Below are 18,181 nucleotides of genomic sequence, written 5' to 3' on the forward strand. Positions count from 1 at the left end.
AGGGTACTTTTTGATTTTTGGACATTGGTTTGATTAGGGAGGGGGGTGAGTTGGGGTAATTCTATTTTTGTGACGACAACAACATCCATAATTTATATTTCTCAATAATTATATTTTTCATTCAAAAACACAGTATACGCGCTCATATTATTTTATGTGGGGGTTGGCGGTGGTTACTGGACGTTTGGTTTTTCAAACTTACCAGCATGAATGAAATGTCTTGTCCTAAATGTACCAAAGTGCAAGTAACCGAGTTAGTCAATTCAGTAGCCCTACTACTGTACTTTACTATTAGTACTGTTAGTCTCTGCTCTCCTCCAAACTTAGTCCTAGCACATTATTCTACTACCTCCCCAATATGCTTATCTTACCTGTGATTTGCGAATCACGGTTGGTGAATAAGGTTGGTTGTTGACTTGAATCCTCGACGGATGCAATATCATTGTTGTGCTGGTAGCAGTAGTTGTACACACTGGCAGTATCACCATATGAAAAAAAGAGGAAATTAAACATTGAGTGGCCTGAGCGTAGCATTAGAAACAGTACAATAGATAGTACGGTACAGAACAGTGCCCTAGCCTAAGCAGTGCCAACGTAAGGTAAGCGAATGTCTGACAAAATATCGAGATTCACAATATCGACGTACAAAAATATCGGAGCAAAAATATCGAAATCAAAAATATCGGGTTCCTATACTTAACTAGATATATACACAAATATCGATTTTTTAATATCGATATACAAAAACATCGTTTACTTTTATATCGACTACATTAACATCGGAAAACAAAAATATCGCTATCTACAAAAAATAATGACATTAACTATAATATCGACATCAAAAATATCGTGCACTTCAATATCGGATTATCAGCTATATCGACTTTTTATATGCATCTGTTTGCATAATTAATTAACGTTTTATATGTTTTCACATCTAAATAAACACACAATACTTAAACTAATACTATAGACACACTATTAATTTGTCAAAAATATCCTATTGGTATAATTATATCACCTACACATATAAAAATATTCTATACTACTTTGTATAATTTTATAATTTGTTTTTGTTTTTCACTTCTATTACAAAGTAATCACAACTGAAATTCAAATATACTAACTAACCAATCACAAACCTAATTTTTTAAATGAACCAATAGCAAAGTAATTACTACTGACACTCCCCTATATAAACAATTAAAATCTAAGCACAAACTACTTGCCAAAAGTCACTGAAGGAGATTCATCTCTATCCGAATTGCTGCACAACAACTAGAAGAACCAGACTATCAACCTACTATCACATCTTCTAAGTAAGTAAATAAAATAGAAAGTGCATTATTTGCTAATACTACTTACTTACCTGCTAAATACCCAGTGCCCCTTTGCTATTCATACTACTTAACATGCTACATAATTATATGAAACTATTTTTTTTAGATACAACGAGTACTGAATATTCTACTCAAAATAACTGTGAACAAACCCTAGGAATACAGATTCTAATAACTATGTAAGTAATTTCAGATTGATTCATTATGTGCACATAAATCTAAACACACAGAAATAATGACTTTTGCCCCACATATTTCTTTTTTTCTGTAGATTCTACTACTGAAAACTGCACTACTAATGAACTAAGGACATCAGTACTATTTCTCCAATACATTTTACTACGTAAGTATTATGCAACTGAAATAAATGTGGAAAAACAATACAAACATTTAGAACTGTTCTAATTATGTTCTATTATATATTGTTTATTTACAGAGCAAACACAACGAATAGATATACAGACATAATACAGAACTCCACATTCTGAATAATACAGATAATAATCACAAAGTAAGTATATTAAAGAACATAATTACCAGATAATCTATTAAAAAACATACCAACATGGTGATTATTCTAATACATATGTTCCTTTTTTATTTAAGATAACACTACAAACTACTCTCCAGAAGCTGAAGAAACAAATATACTGGCAAAGACCAACCTAAAAAAATATGTAAGTATCTTCACAATGTGAATCATGAAGATACACTTTTGTAGTAGAAATGAGCTCTAACATTGCAAATGTACCGAAACATTAATTAATAATATACTACTTTCATGTTTTTCATAACAGCTACAACAACATCACAAACAATTATCCCCAACTAAAGAAGCAAGCAGCTCCTAATTTTGCTGTAAATTCAAAAACACGTAAGTATAAACATTCCTACTTATCACTAACATAGATTATTTATCACATTTAATTTGACATTAACTATTATATATACATTTTATAGATAAACAAAGAATTTGTGACCAGCCAGAAAGGAAAACTATTACTATGCTACATGGGTTACACTTATACACAAGAAAAGCAATATGGCATGCAAGTTAATTGGAAATGTTGTAAATATTATTCTAACAAGTGCTATGGCAGAGCAACAACTAAAGAAGCTACAGTACTGTATACTAGGGAACACAATCATCCACCTAATGTTACTGAAATAGAAGTTAGAACAGCTTTGGAAAATATAAAAGAAGCTAGTACAGGTTCCCAAAAGCAAACAAATGTCATTTTAAAAGAAGCCATTCCTAAAATCCCAAAAACTGCCACAACTCAAATGCCAAATATCCTCTCCTTAAAAAGAACTATAGCACGAACTAAAAAAGCTACTACTTCTACAACACCATCTCCCAGAACATATCAGGATATAAATTTAACTGCTAACCAAATAATAACTTTAAATAAACAACCATTTATAGTTTACGACAACGAAAACAATGACAAAAGGCTTATAATTTTTGGTACCAGTATGAATTTAGTTAAACTGCAGCAAAGCCAATATTGGATGATGGATGGAACATTTAACATCTGTCCCAAACCATTTTTCCAGTTATACACAATACATGGCCTCTACCACCACTGCAACATACCTTTGCTATATGCACTATTACCAAACAAAAATAATTCCACATATATGGAATTAATGAATATAATTAAACAAAAAACTAATGATTTTTCTCCTGAAAGTATCATTCTTGATTTTGAGCAAGCAATGCTCTCAACTATCATAAAAATCCACCCCCATACCTGCATTCAAGGCTGCTATTATCATTTAAACCAGTGTTTATGGAGACACCTTCAAAAAACTACCCTAAGTGTCGAATATGCTACAAACTCATCTTTTGCTTTCCAAATTAAAAAACTCATTGCACTTGCTTATGTACCTGAAACAGACGTAGCTGAACACTACAACATTCTTATAGACAGCCCCTTCTACAAACAAAATGAAGCTAAATTAAGTCCATTTCTCGACTACTTTGAAGACACCTGGGTAGGCAGACTCCACAGATCTGGCCACAGACGAAATCCCAAATTCCTCATACCCTGGTGGAACGTTTACAGAAGTACCCTTAACGGAGATTCAAAAACTAACAATGCAGTGGAAGGTTGGCACAATGCATTTGTACAATCAACTGGCAGAACCAAACCTACTCTAGAACATTTCATTAAATGCCTACAGAAAGAACAGAGCTACCAGGAATTTAGAATGGACCAATCTGTAACTGAACTTGTCCCTAAAACATCAAAGCAAAATAAACAAATGCACAAGTACCTGGAAGAACAAGTTAAACTTTACCCTAGTACAAAAGGCATAGAATACCTAAATATCATTGCCAAAACACTACTCTAATTAATTCCCAAAATGTTATAAAACACTAAAAGTATCACCTAAGTATGGAAGAATATGTAACGTGAGCTTCTAAAGTATTTAATGTATGCAATATATAGGGATATTATTATAATATATGCACACATTAAAACTAAATAACAAGTAAAAAACTATTCCATAATAAAAATAACATTACCCACCCACACAAAATAAGAAAGCAAGGACTTACCAATCATGTTGTCAATCCAATAACCTCCTTGTCCACCAAAGTAATCCAGGTAGTGCAAAATTAACCCCAAAAAAAATGTAAAAATACAACTGTTCCAAAATTAACACATCCACGTTGTCCAGAGCCATCGAATAAGCATTAAAAACCCGAAAAATTGGAAAAATAGAAAGAATCGCTCCAGCAAAACCGAAAAATGTAAAGAAGTGTTTGTAAAGCAGTGTTGAATTAAACAAACAAACACTTCCTTTAAAAAAAACGGAACTTCCGATGTAGCGTACACCTATGACAAAAACATAGAAAACAGACATTCCCACCCACATTAATTAGCTAGTAATTAGGTACAAACATATTAAAATAGATGATTTCACTTGTAGATATACCGTAAAAGACTAAAATTCACTCTATATATAATGAGTTAACTAACTAACACTACGTGTATATACCATAAGTAATTATCTGTTTTCGAAATCTAAAACATACCTCCCTCACATTCAACAACACAAAATATAAGGTCAGTAGTCTCAAAACATAATTAAAATACACATAAAACATATAAAAAAACCTTACCTGAAGCGACGTGAAGTGTCTCCCAACCGCGATCAGCCCTTCTTCCAAATAACCCAAAACGACCTAACCCGGTTACAAAATAAAGCACCCAAATGCAATAAAATAGTCCCAAGTATAAAATATAATATATATACTTCACTAAATATGCAAAAATGAACATTTAGTTTCTATTATTGTAAAGAAATATTTACTTTAATCCTACAATGATTTGATTAACAAATATGTAAATGAATGTAATAAATACATATTATGAAATGAATAATATTTATATTAACAATGTCTAGAAATATAACTACATTGTCAAAAATTATAATAATAGAAAAATGTGTTAAAAATATGTGACTTATATAATATGTATTGAAATAAAGTGTAAAAAATACTTTTGTTATTTCTACATTTCTTTATGAAATTACAATATGTAAAAGAGATAAAAAATAATATTCATTTTTGTACAACAAGTATGAAAATAATAATGCTTCTGTATAGTTGCTTATCATTGTGTTTATAAAATATGTTTATAAAACCAAATGTAATAAAAAGATTTTTGTTATGAAATAACATTTTATTTGTGAAACATAAATAAAAATAATGTTTCTACAATCATGTTGAACTATTTGTATCATTATCTTACTATAATGTAACAATCTTATCAGAAATTTTGCACTGTATATTAAATGTGAGTATATGTTGGTCTCTAATAATTTAATTATTACTATACCAAATCCAGCGTACATTAAATTAAAACTGACCCTGAACCCAAAAAATACCCCTTTACCCAAAAACTGAAAACTGACCCTGAACCCTAAAAATACCCCTTTACCCAAAAACCCAAAACTGACCCTGAACCCTAAAAATACCACTTTACCCAAAAACTGAAAACTGACCCTGAACCCTAAAAATACCCCTTTACCCAAAAACCCAAAACTGACCCTGAACCCTAAAAATACCCCTTAACCCAAAAACTCAAAACTGACCCTGAACCCAAAAAATACCCCTTTACCCAAAAACTGAAAACGGACCCTGACCCCTAAAAATACCCCTTTACCCAAAAACTAAAAACTGACCCTGAACCCAAAAAATACCCCTTTACCCAAAAACTGAAAACTGACCCTGAACCCTAAAAATACCCCTTTACCCAAAAACTGAAAACTGACCCTGAACCCAAAAAATACCCCTTTACCCAAAAACTGAAAACTGACCCTGAACCCAAAAAATACCCCTTTACCCAAAAACTGAAAACTGTCCCTGAACCCAAGAAATACCCCTTTACCCAAAAACTGAAAACTTACCCTGAACCCAAGAAATACCCCTTTACCCAAAAACTGAAAAATGACCCTGAACCCAAAAACTACACCTTTACCCAAAAACTGTAAACTAACCCTGAACCCAATAAATACCCCTTTACCCCAAAACTGAAAACTGACCATGAACCCTAAAAATACCCCTTTAACCAAGAACTGAAAACTGACCCTGAACTCTAACAATACTCCTTTACCCAAAAATAATTATTATTATGTAATTACAAATTAATTATTAATTAACAATAACAATAAAGTTAATATATTAGCACATTAGCTGTAAAGAAATAAATTTAATTATTAATATTATTTTTTCCAAATTAATTTACAATAAGTAAAAAATATATATTAAACTAAATGAAGCTAATTAATATAATTAACTAATTTATATTAATTAATTACCAATTAATTATTATTTAAAAATATGTAAAAATTTATATTAATTAATTAACTAATTAATAATAATTAATTAACAATTATTTATTATTTAAAAATATATACAAAATTATATTAATTAATTAACTAGTTAATATTAATTAATTACCAATGAATTATTATTATTTAATTACCAATTATTTATTATTTAAAATTATGTCCAAAATTATATTAATTAATTAACTAATTAATAATAATTAATTACCAATTATTAATTTTGTACAATTATGTACGATATTATATTAATTAATTAACTAATTAATATTAATTATTTACCAGTTAATTATTAATAAAAAAAAATTACAAATATATATTAATTTATTAATTATTTTTAAATTACTTCCCACCCTTATCCCCTATAAACCCAATAACCCGCTCCTAAAACTATATATGTTTTTTAAAAATATTTTTATATTAAATATATTGTAATTTTTTAATATAGACCTTTTTATCAAATTTTTATTTACAATTATTATATTTTTTCCTACACTATTTATTTTTTCCATTACTACACGATATTTTGTGTTGTCGATATTTTGTCATACGATATTATTTTTTTCGATATTTCTACTTACTTACCTATTACGATATTTTTGTATCCGATATATTTGCTTCCCAATATTTTTTACCTTCGATATTTTAACTTCGATATTTTGTCTTTCCGATATTTTATTTTCGATATTTTGTCTGTGTACCAAGGTAAGCATTAATCATTTCATTGTTGCTTGTTAACGTCGTGTAGGAGGAGGATGTTCTTATCAATCCACGATGGCGCACATGAACTTCTGGTTGCTTTGACCTTATCCTCCCCAGCAAGTGTGTGGAATTTATTGTTGTTGTCAGTCACACCTCAATGAAATACCACACAGCCCGGGGGAAGAGGGTTAGGGTTTGAAAATTGGATGGGAATGGGGGTTTTGGGGAAAGTTTGGTAGAGAGGAAAAAAAACACAGCATGGACAGTCAAACAACAAATGAAGAGAAACAAATCTTTGGATTAGAAGATATTGATAAATCTTGAAAGGGACATAAAGGAAGTGCACTACTGCATGCCATAAGTAGTAAATGGATGGTTAGGTTACTGAAAAGTAGTACTACTACTTACTGCAACTTACTAGTAACCACGAAGAAACAAGTTGACAGTACAGGGATGCAGTCATTACGCAATTTGACTTGCCTCTCTGCCCTCAGAGAGAATAAACACTTAGAACATTAAATTAGTGTTAAACATAGCAAAGATGTATCTAATTGCTGGAGGGAGGGATGAATTTGAAGCAGAGATCAAACAAATGCACAGTCAGAGTCACACTCGTAGAAGTAAGTTCAAGTTCACAACAAAATCATTTAAAAGATAAGGAGAATTTTGGATACTGTTACTGTTTTTGTAGTTGTCCCGTTGAATTTGTGAAGTCGATGCATCCAGCTATTCCTCTTATTCGCGGTACTCCTTCATTCCATCGGATGGTCCGTCGATCAATCTTGGTGACCAGACACACTGTCCACTGCCTGCCTGATGCGGATTTGCGGATCGCTAATTGTACGCCTGAGTAGTACATCGATGGCACAGGGTAAAAGCCTGCCTCTAATTGATGATGGAAAAATACAACAGTAAGTGTTAAAGACACCTCAGAGAAAAAAATATGTAAGGCATGCTGTGTAGTGCAAAAATTATACTGTCACTTTCAGAGATGACAATCCCCAAAATCTAGAACACCCCACATTACCCTCCCAAAAACGTGCAGAATACTGCTGCTACCTCACAGTGGCCTAATTTCAAATCGTGTCAAAATGCACTCAGAAAGTATGCCCAAAACCCCCCTTTCCCACCATGGATTATGTTCAAACGACTTGCAATCAAAATTAGACATTACAACAAGTTTTCCAAGACCCCACCCAGTCGTAAAAATCTATAACCCCCGCCCAAACACATGCAATACAATACTGCTAACCCTAACAAGCCCTAAGTTAAGAATAGTGGAAAACGCTTTCTTTAACTAGGCAAAATCCACCCTTTCCCACCATGGATTTTCTTCAAACCACTAGTTGCAACCAAGATTACACATTCCCACGAGTGCTGTAAGACCCCAGAACCCAGTTGCAAAAATCTAGAACACCCCCAAACACATGGAATACTGCTGCTAGTGCTAACCCTAAGGAACCCTAAGTTACAAAAAATGCCACCATGGATTTTCTTCAAACCACTTGCAACCAAGATTACACATCCCCACGAGTGCTGTAAGACCCCAGAACACCCCCAAACACATGGAATACCGCTGCTAGTGCTAACCCTAACGAACCCTAAGTTACAAAAAATGCCAAAAGGCTTTTCAGCATGGATTTTGTCCAAACCACTTTTATCCGGTATTAGACCTTCCCAGCAATGCCCCAAGACCCGCCAACCCACCCGCAAAAAAGCACAACACCCCCAAACAGGCAAAAAGCAAAAATGGAAAATCTCATACTTACAATATTTTTCGGCCTTCTTTCAATTCTGTCCAAACGCGCTGTGCAGCTAGGCCATAACTCCAGTTTTCCACCATGGATTTCCTGTAAAACAAATGCAATCAAAATTAGACTGCCAGCAGTGCTCCCAGACCCCAAAACCCACCCACAAACACCCGGAACCCCCCCAAAGAGCACCTCAAAGACAAGCAAGTCAGCAAAAACGCAAAAAAGTTTTCGCCTCCGATTTGGTCCAAACCAGTTTTATCCGGTATTAGAGCTTCCCAGCAATGGCCCCAGAGCCTTCAACCCAGGCGAAAACAAGTAGAAGACCCCCAAACAGCCAAAAAGCAAAAGTACAAAAATGGGCACTTAGTCATTTTCAGGGCAATTTCCAAAATCACTCCGCGCGCGCTCTGCAGCTAGGCCCTAACTCCCCTCTGCCACCATGGATTTTCTTCAAACCTCTTGCTATCAAAACTATCCATATCCAGCAGTGCTCCCAGACCCCGAAACCCACCCACAAACACCAGGAAGCCCCCCAAACAGGCCCCCGAAAACGCTAAATTGACCGAAATGTCAGAAAAAGCTAAAACTTTTTCCTCATGGATTTGGTCCAAACCAGTTTTATCCGGTATTAGAGCTTCCCAGCAATGGCCCCAGAGCCGTCAACCCAGGCGAAAACAAGTAGAAGACCCCCAAACAGCCAAAAAGCAAAAGTACAAAAATGGGCACAGTCATTTTCAGGGCAATTTCCAAAATCACTCCGCGCGCGCTCGGCAGCTAGGCCCTAACTCCCCTCTGCCACCATGGATTTTCTTCAAACCTCTTGCTATCAAAACTGTCCATACCCAGCAGTGCTCCCAGACCCCGAAACCCACCCACAAACACCAGGAAGCCCCCCAAACAGGCCCCCGAAAACGCTAAATCGACCGAAATGTCAGAAAAAGCAAAAACTTTTTCTTCATGGATTTGGTCCAAACCAGTTTTATCCGGTATTAGACGTTCCCAGCAATGCCCCAAGACCCGCCAACCCACCCGCAAAAAAGCACAACACCCCCAAACAGGCAAAAAGCAAAAATGGAAAATCTCATACTTACAATATTTTTCGGCCTTCTGTCCAAACGCGCTGTGCAGCTAGGTCATAACTCTCATTTTCCACCATGGATTTCTTGAAAAACAAATGCAATCAAAATTAGACTGTGCCTGCAGTGCTCCCAGACCACAAAACCCACCCACAAACACCCGGAACCCCCCCAAACAGCACCTCAAAGACAAGCAAGCCAGCAAAAACGCAAAGAAAATTTTGCCTCCGATTTTGTCCAAACCACTTTTATCCGGTATTAGACCTTCCCAGCAATGGCCCCAGAGCCGTCAACTCACCCGCAAAGAAGTAGAACACCCCGACAAGTGCAAAGTCTTTTTTCATTGGGCGTAATCCAGCCCTCTGCTTTGAGGGAAATAGGAGTCTGGAGGAGGAGGATAGAGGAGCATGTTCTTGTGAACTTGTGAACCTGAGGAATGCAGACTGCGGCACCTTCAAATCAATAAGCAAATAAGTGAAGACAGTTCTGCTGATGGGCTTGTTTTTGTGATTAGGTGATTAACGTTTTTATTTATATTGACTTTGCAAGACAAAGAAAGACATACACACAGGAATAAAAGTGAATAAGGACGAAAAAGAAAGTTATTGATTCATTGGCTCATTTTCAGGGCTCGGTGTCAGGGAAGCAGAGTTCGTCCTCATACCCTGCGAATTCAGGCGGGAGTCGGTCATCTAACAGAGAAGAAGTTCCCTCATCTAAGTTGGTGTCCTCCTCGTCTTCTTCCGGCGTGTATTCTCGTACTTTGTAATCTGGTGTTATGAGGTGCTGATTCATCTTGATCATTGTTAACCTCTCCACATTTTTGGGCGAGAGGCGGGTCCTTTTGCAAGTTACAATGCCACGAGCAGCACTGAAAACACGTTCAGAAGACATTCAGATAGTCCTGCACCATCGACTCAAGGTTCTGCAGGGTTCCTCCACTTTGCTTACTTTTTGCTGGGACCTTTTCAGAAGCAAACCCAAGCTGAGTTAGCCAATTGTCTTCTTCACACAATGTTACTGACTTTACTGTTGTGTCTGGTGCAGATGATCCGGTTGCTGGTGTCTTTAACGGCTGAGAGGTCACTTCTGCCACAGCCACAGGTGCAGAAGTGGATTCTTTGGACTCCGGATGGCCTGCTGATGCTGATGTACTGCCTTTTCCTTCAATTTCCTGCCGTTCTCTTTCAAACCTCATGGCTGACAGAGCTAGCCAACGTTTGTACTTTGAAACTTCTGCGTCACCAAAAGCAAACAATGCTCTGCCTGCCAGTGCCTTTTTGTAGCATGGATACAGAATAGTAGCACAAATGTAATGCTGTTCTGTGTGGATCTTTTGAAGACGTTCATCGCAAAGTAGGCGCTGTAATAATTTCTCCGCCAAATCAAAAGCTTCTTGCTTTTCTTCATCTTTTTGAAATGTAGAAGACACCGCCTTCAGTTGGTGCTCTAGCATGCGCAACAATGGGATAGCTTTTATTTATTTATTTATTTAAGGTTTTCGTAGAGCGCGTAGTAACCCGAGAGCATCCCAGCGCTAGAACCTGGTAATCAAGAGGGGGTAGCAGCGGGAGGGCCGGGAAGCTCAGGGAAATAGAAGAGTTTTCAGTACTTTTCTAAAATGGAGGAGGTTTGGTTCAGTTCTCAGTTTCCGGGGGCGTCTATTCCAATGTTTTGCTGTGTTTACTGAGAAGCGGTGGCCTCCAGATTGGGCTCTTTTTACTCTATGGACGGTGATGAAGTTCTCGTGGTTTGACCGGAGTGACCTGGTGGCTTTATAGGGAATGATGACGTTTTTGAGAATGGGTGGACCTTTGTTGTGAAGGAGTTTGTGTGCCAGGCAGAGGGCCTTGAAGACCACCCTTTCTCTGACTGGAAGCCAGTGAAGATGCTTCAAGGCTGGCTTGGCTGATGATCTGGCTGGGGTGTTAGTAAGAAGTCGGGCAGCCACGTTCTGGATTCTCTGTAAGGTGTTAAATGTGGCTTCCGGGGCTCCCAGGTAGATTGCATTGCTGTAATCCAGCCTAGACAGAATAAGGCCCTGGATCAGCAGTTTCCGGGAGGTGAAGGGGAGCAGGGGAAGCACCTTCCTGCATGCCCTGAGAAGTCCAAAGCATATTCCCGCCGTTTTTTTTGCCTGGGTTCTGAAAGTCAGATCTTTCTCAAGCCATACACCCAAGCTTTTAACCTCGTCTTTGGGAGCAGGGGGATCACCTAAGCAGGTGGGCCAGATGTTGGGCGGCAGAGAGGGCCCTTTTTGTCCAAACTACAAACTTTTCCCAAACTACAGTCCTCCCTGCTGACTGCACGCGTGAAGACCTCAAAAGGACGAAGCATGTCTGTCAGGCTTTTAACTAGCTCCCATTGCTGCGCATGTAACCGCAGATCCTTCACAGCTGTACCCAGTGTAAGGAAATACTGATTGAGTACCGTAAACTGCTCATACAGACACTCAGGGAAAAAAGGGGGAAGGCTGGGTCCTGTCTCTGACCGGCTGGACCACTCTTATGAGACAAACAAACCAGATTGCCGGGCAGTGTTAGTTGGTAGACACAAGTACGCACCTAGTACAATAAATTGCTAGGCTGACAAACCATCTGTGTTTAGTCACTTGTATTTTTATAAAGAAAGGTTATGAAAAAATGCCTTGGCATCAAAAGGATTCACACCGCATTTACAGAGGTTCACAAGTACATTGGAAAAACCAAAACATACACATGTAACAATTGTGATAACATTAAATAAAGACAACTGTGGAATGCCTCAAAAAAAATCCCTTTGTTGAGACACCAATCCTGGATGAAAATAAACAAGTGGACAGCTGAGATGACAAACTAGCCTACTTGTTTTTACCACCGCTAGATACACATAAATTAATTCATCAAATGGTGCACAACATAGGAAGACACAAAACTATGCAACAATGTAGAGTTGTGTGTGAGTTATATTCCTATTGTGCCCTGATAGTTCAGTATCTGGGTGGAGCAGGACGCCGACGCGTTTCGAACCCGTTCAGTAGTTTAAAGGGTTCTCCTCAGGACAAGGATTGGGGAGGTCGTTGTCGCTGTGAATTAAGTTAAAAACATGGTGTCAATGAAAAGCTGACTACTACCTCACTTCAACTCAAACACTATGAAGTAGTAAGCAAATACCTTATGCTGGGAATATCAGGATGCTACCTTGATGTTTAAAGTGCGAGCACGTTTAAGGGATGCTGATGTGACTAAAGTCGGGAGATGTGCCTAAAGAAATTAAATAACACGAAGTATTACAATCCCAACCGAAGCGCCTGTAATTGCGTCTTGACACATAACTGTTCGTAACGCAAAATGCTCGTGACTAAAAAATAACAACTAAGTCCTACCTTTGTTTGCAGAATTTAGATTCAAAGCACGAACGCGAGCGGCAGCCGCCGCGGGTTCGGCAACTGAAAACCAAAGGGGGATGCAGAGATTAGCCAGATGCTGGGATCGCGCTCACACAATCTGTCCAAATTTGTTTGGAAGTGTTTGAAAAGAACTTACATTTTCGACGAGTAAATCGGAGCTGTACTTCAGGCACCCCGGCGGTAAGAAACTGACAACGCGGGTACAGAAGGGGCGTGTCCAAGTGTATTTAACGCGCAAGGCGTGTACAATAGCCTGATGGGACATGTAGTCCACTCCGTAGATGCTATGATTGTAGCGCGAGTGCCCGCTGGGTGGAGTGGTGGAGCGCACTCATTGGGAGAATTATTTTAAAAGAGATATTAGATCGAAGGCAAGCTAGGGAATTCAGGTTGGAATGTGTGATCTCCTTTTAGAGATCAGACGCATATTTACTCAGATGTTTCGAGGGGGCTCAGAGACAGAGGGGACACCCCTTGGGGGACCCCCGTGGAAGGTTTACGAGTGGCATACATACTGAATAGTTATTCAGACACATGAGCATATTTACTACGTGGTTGTACAGACACATGAGCAGCAAGCAGCACAGACAAGCAATCGCTGCGGACAGGCTATCTACAGATTACTGAGTTCGTTAAGGTCATTGAGTCCCACCATGGCAGTGTTAAACCTCAGAATAAGGTAGGCCTCTTTTTGAGCAAGGCGTGCATCTGGGTCTCCGCCTGCTCCTGGAGTGTTCTTAATGTTCGCCAGGATCGTCCATTTCAGGTCATTAGATGAATGTTCTTTTTGCAAAAAGTGGGATACCAAGGGTGCTGTCAAAACCTTGTTGTTTATCCTTGATCGATGCTGGATGATGCGTTGGCGCGCTTCTTGGGTTGTTTTGCCGATGTAGCGCTTTCCACACGGGCAAGTGATGGCGTATACTGCATACTTGGTCTTGCAGTTTGTAAAGTTGTTATGACGCCAGTGTTTTTTGCCATCCATGAACAGGGTCCCTTCTGTTGTCAAGTTGCACACTGAGCATGTCCCACATTTGCGATGGCCCATTACCGGGCCCATGTTGAAGAGGGTTCCTTGTGTTTCTTTTTTCGTGACACCCCTTGTGGACGAGATCTGTTGTCCGATGCTTCTGTTTTTTTTAAGTGCGAAAAGAGGTTTGCCAATGTCTGGTAGGATTTCCTCAACGAGATGCCAATTATTTCGTATTATTTTCTGTACTGGGTTAGTGTGGGGCCCAAAAGTGGAGACACAGACCATTCTCTCGACGTTGGATTTCTCTCGTTTTTGTAGAAGGTGTTCCCGAGGTGTCCATCTTGCCCTCTTCATGGACTGTTCCAACAGTTTTGCCGGATAGCCTCGTGCCTTCAACTTATTGGTCAGATTTTCTCCGTGAATGGTGAAGTCTTCCGTTCTCGAGCAGTTTCTTCTCACCCGTAAATACTGGCCATACGGGAGATTGTTCTTCAAGCTTTTAGGGTGGAAACTTGCGTAGTGGAGCGCATTATTCCTATCCGTTTTTTTCTGGAATAATGTGGATTTCAGGCCTTCTGGTGTAGATTTGATCTCCACGTCAAGAAAAGGCATGGATCTGCAGTCATATGCCAGACTGAACTTTATGTCTGGACTGCGATTGTTCAGCCACTGATGGAACTCTTCAAGGGATTCTGATGTGCCATTCCAGATGCACCACACATCATCTATGTACCTGAGCCACTGCCCAATGTGGGCTCCGTACGGATTGTTATTATAAACAAATCTCTCCTCATATTGGGCCATATAGAGTATAGCCATTTCCGGGGCAAAAGGACACCCCATTGCCGATCCTTTTACCTGTAAGAACATTTCATCCTCGAATATGAAGAAGTTCTTTTTAAGGGCAAGAGATGCCAGATTGACAATAAGTTCAGTGGGCACTCTATGCGGCCGGGGTCTAGAGTTGAGGTACAGTTCTATCACATCCACTCCATCCTGCTGTGGAATTTGGGTGTATAGAGAAGATACATCCATTGTTACCAAGATTTGGGTGTTAGGATCGAATTCAACTCCCTCAACCTTGGTTAAGAAATCCATGGTGTCTCGGAGGAAAGACGGGACTTTGATGGTAAACTCCTTCAAAAAGACATCTACAAACTTTGAGATTGGCTCCAGCACAGAGTCACAACCCGAGACTATCGGACGGCCTGGTGGTACACTGGAGTCTTTGTGCACTTTTGGGAGGAAATACAAATGTGGAGTGCGTGGGAAGCGTTTTACAAGGAATTCTGCTTCTTTGGGGCCAATAATCCCATTGTCTCTTGCATCTTTGACAATCCGTGAGATTTCATGGGTGATCTCAGCCGTGGGATCTTGTGTTATAAGGCGGTACCAGTTGGTGTTGTACACGTGTTTCCTTCCTTCGGCTTTGTAGAGATCCTTGGACCAAAGGACGACTGCGCCGCCCTTGTCCGCCGGTCTGATCACAGCTTCTTGCTGGTTCTTCAGGGTGGTTATGGCTTGTCTCTGATCTTTGGAAAGATTCGATGGTATGTATCTTCTTTTCTTTTCAAGATCATTCAGAGAGGATAAGACTTTCTGCTCGAAGGTGACGATGTTCTTTGCCATGTTATTGTTTGGGGGGCAGAAGAGAGATTTGTTTCTGAGACCCGATACCTCCACTTGTGGTTCATAAGTAGAGTCTTTAAAAAACCATCTGAGACGTATTTTGCGGAAAAATTCGATCACCTCCAGTTTGACTTTAGTAAAATCAATGTGTGTGCCTGGTACAAAAGAGAGACCCAGCTGCAGTAGTTCTTCCTCTGCCTTGGTCAAGATTTTATTGGAGATATTAATAATGGAAGAGTCTTTCAAGACTTGTAGTTCCGCTTGCGTGTTGACATTTCCCATTGTGGTTGCTTGAATTTGGTCCGCTGCTGTTGCTGGCCCTGTCCTAAAAAAGGCCTCTTCTGTTGGCCTCTATTCGATGATCCTTCCCCTGGGTCAGATTCCGCAGACGAATCAGCAGATGAAGTTTCGGAAAATGTAAGGAATCTTTTTTTGGATCTCCCTTGATATGAATTGAGAAATCTAGTGGACTCGGAGCGAGTGTAAAAATCTTCTTTTAAATATGGATACACAACTTCCAGATTGAACGCTTTTTTATCCTTCTCAAACTTTGTTGTTTTAAAGTTTATGGTATTGTCTTTAAATGTTGTAATCTCCTTCTCAATCTTTTCAAGGAGTAGTTTAGCCTCCGACTCTGTGTAATTATCCTTAATATTCTGAAGTTGCTCCTCGATCTCCTCAATCTCTTTTTTGCAGATTCTGTGGGCTGTCTCAATGGTGTGGACCATAAGGTCTCTGCTACACTTCGTACTAATGCAGCTGAACCCTTTCTTGTACACAGGGTCGTCAGTAAAGAGCACTGGTACGTTCTTTATCTGTAAGCCCCACGGTATTGTACCAGCTCTTAGATTTGCGAGTAGAAACTGACCATGTAGCTCTGTTCTAATATGCTTTTTTTGGAGTCTGAGAAGCTTGTCTGCTACGTTTTGCTGCTTTGCTGTGCCACTCAATGTGAATGTTGTAAACAGTGTTGAGTCAGCGAGGAGTTTCTCAATGTGTTCCTCACTAAATGAAAGTGTGTCCTTCTCTGCCATTTACTTTCCTAACCAGGATACACTTAATGTGTGTTTATAGGCTAATGTAAGGCGACTTAAAGCCTTACGGGTAAAGACCCGTTCGAAAACAAGGAAAAAAGGGGGAAGGCTGGGTCCTGTCTCTGACCGGCTGGACCACTCTTATGAGACAAACAAACCAGATTGCCGGGCAGTGTTAGTTGGTAGACACAAGTACGCACCTAGTACAATAAATTGCTAGGCTGACAAACCATCTGTGTTTAGTCACTTGTATTTTTATAAAGAAAGGTTACGAAAAAATGCCTTGGCATCAAAAGGATTCACACCGCATTTACAGAGGTTCACAAGTACATTGGAAAAACCAAAACATACACATGTAACAATTGTGATAACATTAAATAAAGACAACTGTGGAATGCCTCAAAAAAAATCCCTTTGTTGAGACACCAATCCTGGATGAAAATAAACAAGTGGACAGCTGAGATGACAAACTAGCCTACTTGTTTTTACCACCGCTAGATACACATAAATTAATTCATCAAATGGTGCACAACATAGGAAGACACAAAACTATGCAACAATGTAGAGTTGTGTGTGAGTTATATTCCTATTGTGCCCTGATAGTTCAGTATCTGGGTGGAGCAGGACGCCGACGCGTTTCGAACCCGTTCAGTAGTTTAAAGGGTTCTCCTCAGGACAAGGATTGGGGAGGTCGTTGTCGCTGTGAATTAAGTTAAAAACATGGTGTCAATGAAAAGCTGACTACTACCTCACTTCAACTCAAACACTATGAAGTAGTAAGCAAATACCTTATGCTGGGAATATCAGGATGCTACCTTGATGTTTAAAGTGCGAGCACGTTTAAGGGATGCTGATGTGACTAAAGTCGGGAGATGTGCCTAAAGAAAGTAAATAACACGAAGTATTACAATCCCAACCGAAGCGCCTGTAATTGCGTCTTGGCACATAACTGTTCGTAACGCAAAATGCTCGTGACTAAAAAATAACAACTAAGTCCTACCTAATTTTTCCGCAAAATACGTCTCAGATGGTTTTTTAAAGACTCTACTTATGAACCACAAGTGGAGGTATCGGGTCTCAGAAACAAATCTCTCTTCTGATCCCCAAACAATAACATGGCAAAGAACATCGTCACCTTCGAGCAGAAAGTCTTATCCTCTCTGAATGATCTTGAAAAGAAAAGAAGATACATACCATCGAATCTTTCCAAAGATCAGAGACAAGCCATAACCACCCTGAAGAACCAGCAAGAAGCTGTGATCAGACCGGCGGACAAGGGCGGCGCAGTCGTCCTTTGGTCCAAGGATCTCTACAAAGCCGAAGGAAGGAAACACGTGTACAACACCAACTGGTACCGCCTTATAACACAAGATCCCACGGCTGAGATCACCCATGAAATCTCACGGATTGTCAAAGATGCAAGAG

This window comes from Lissotriton helveticus, chromosome 2_1, assembly GCF_964261635.1.
Source record: "Lissotriton helveticus chromosome 2_1, aLisHel1.1, whole genome shotgun sequence".
Lineage (NCBI taxonomy): Eukaryota > Metazoa > Chordata > Amphibia > Caudata > Salamandridae > Lissotriton > Lissotriton helveticus.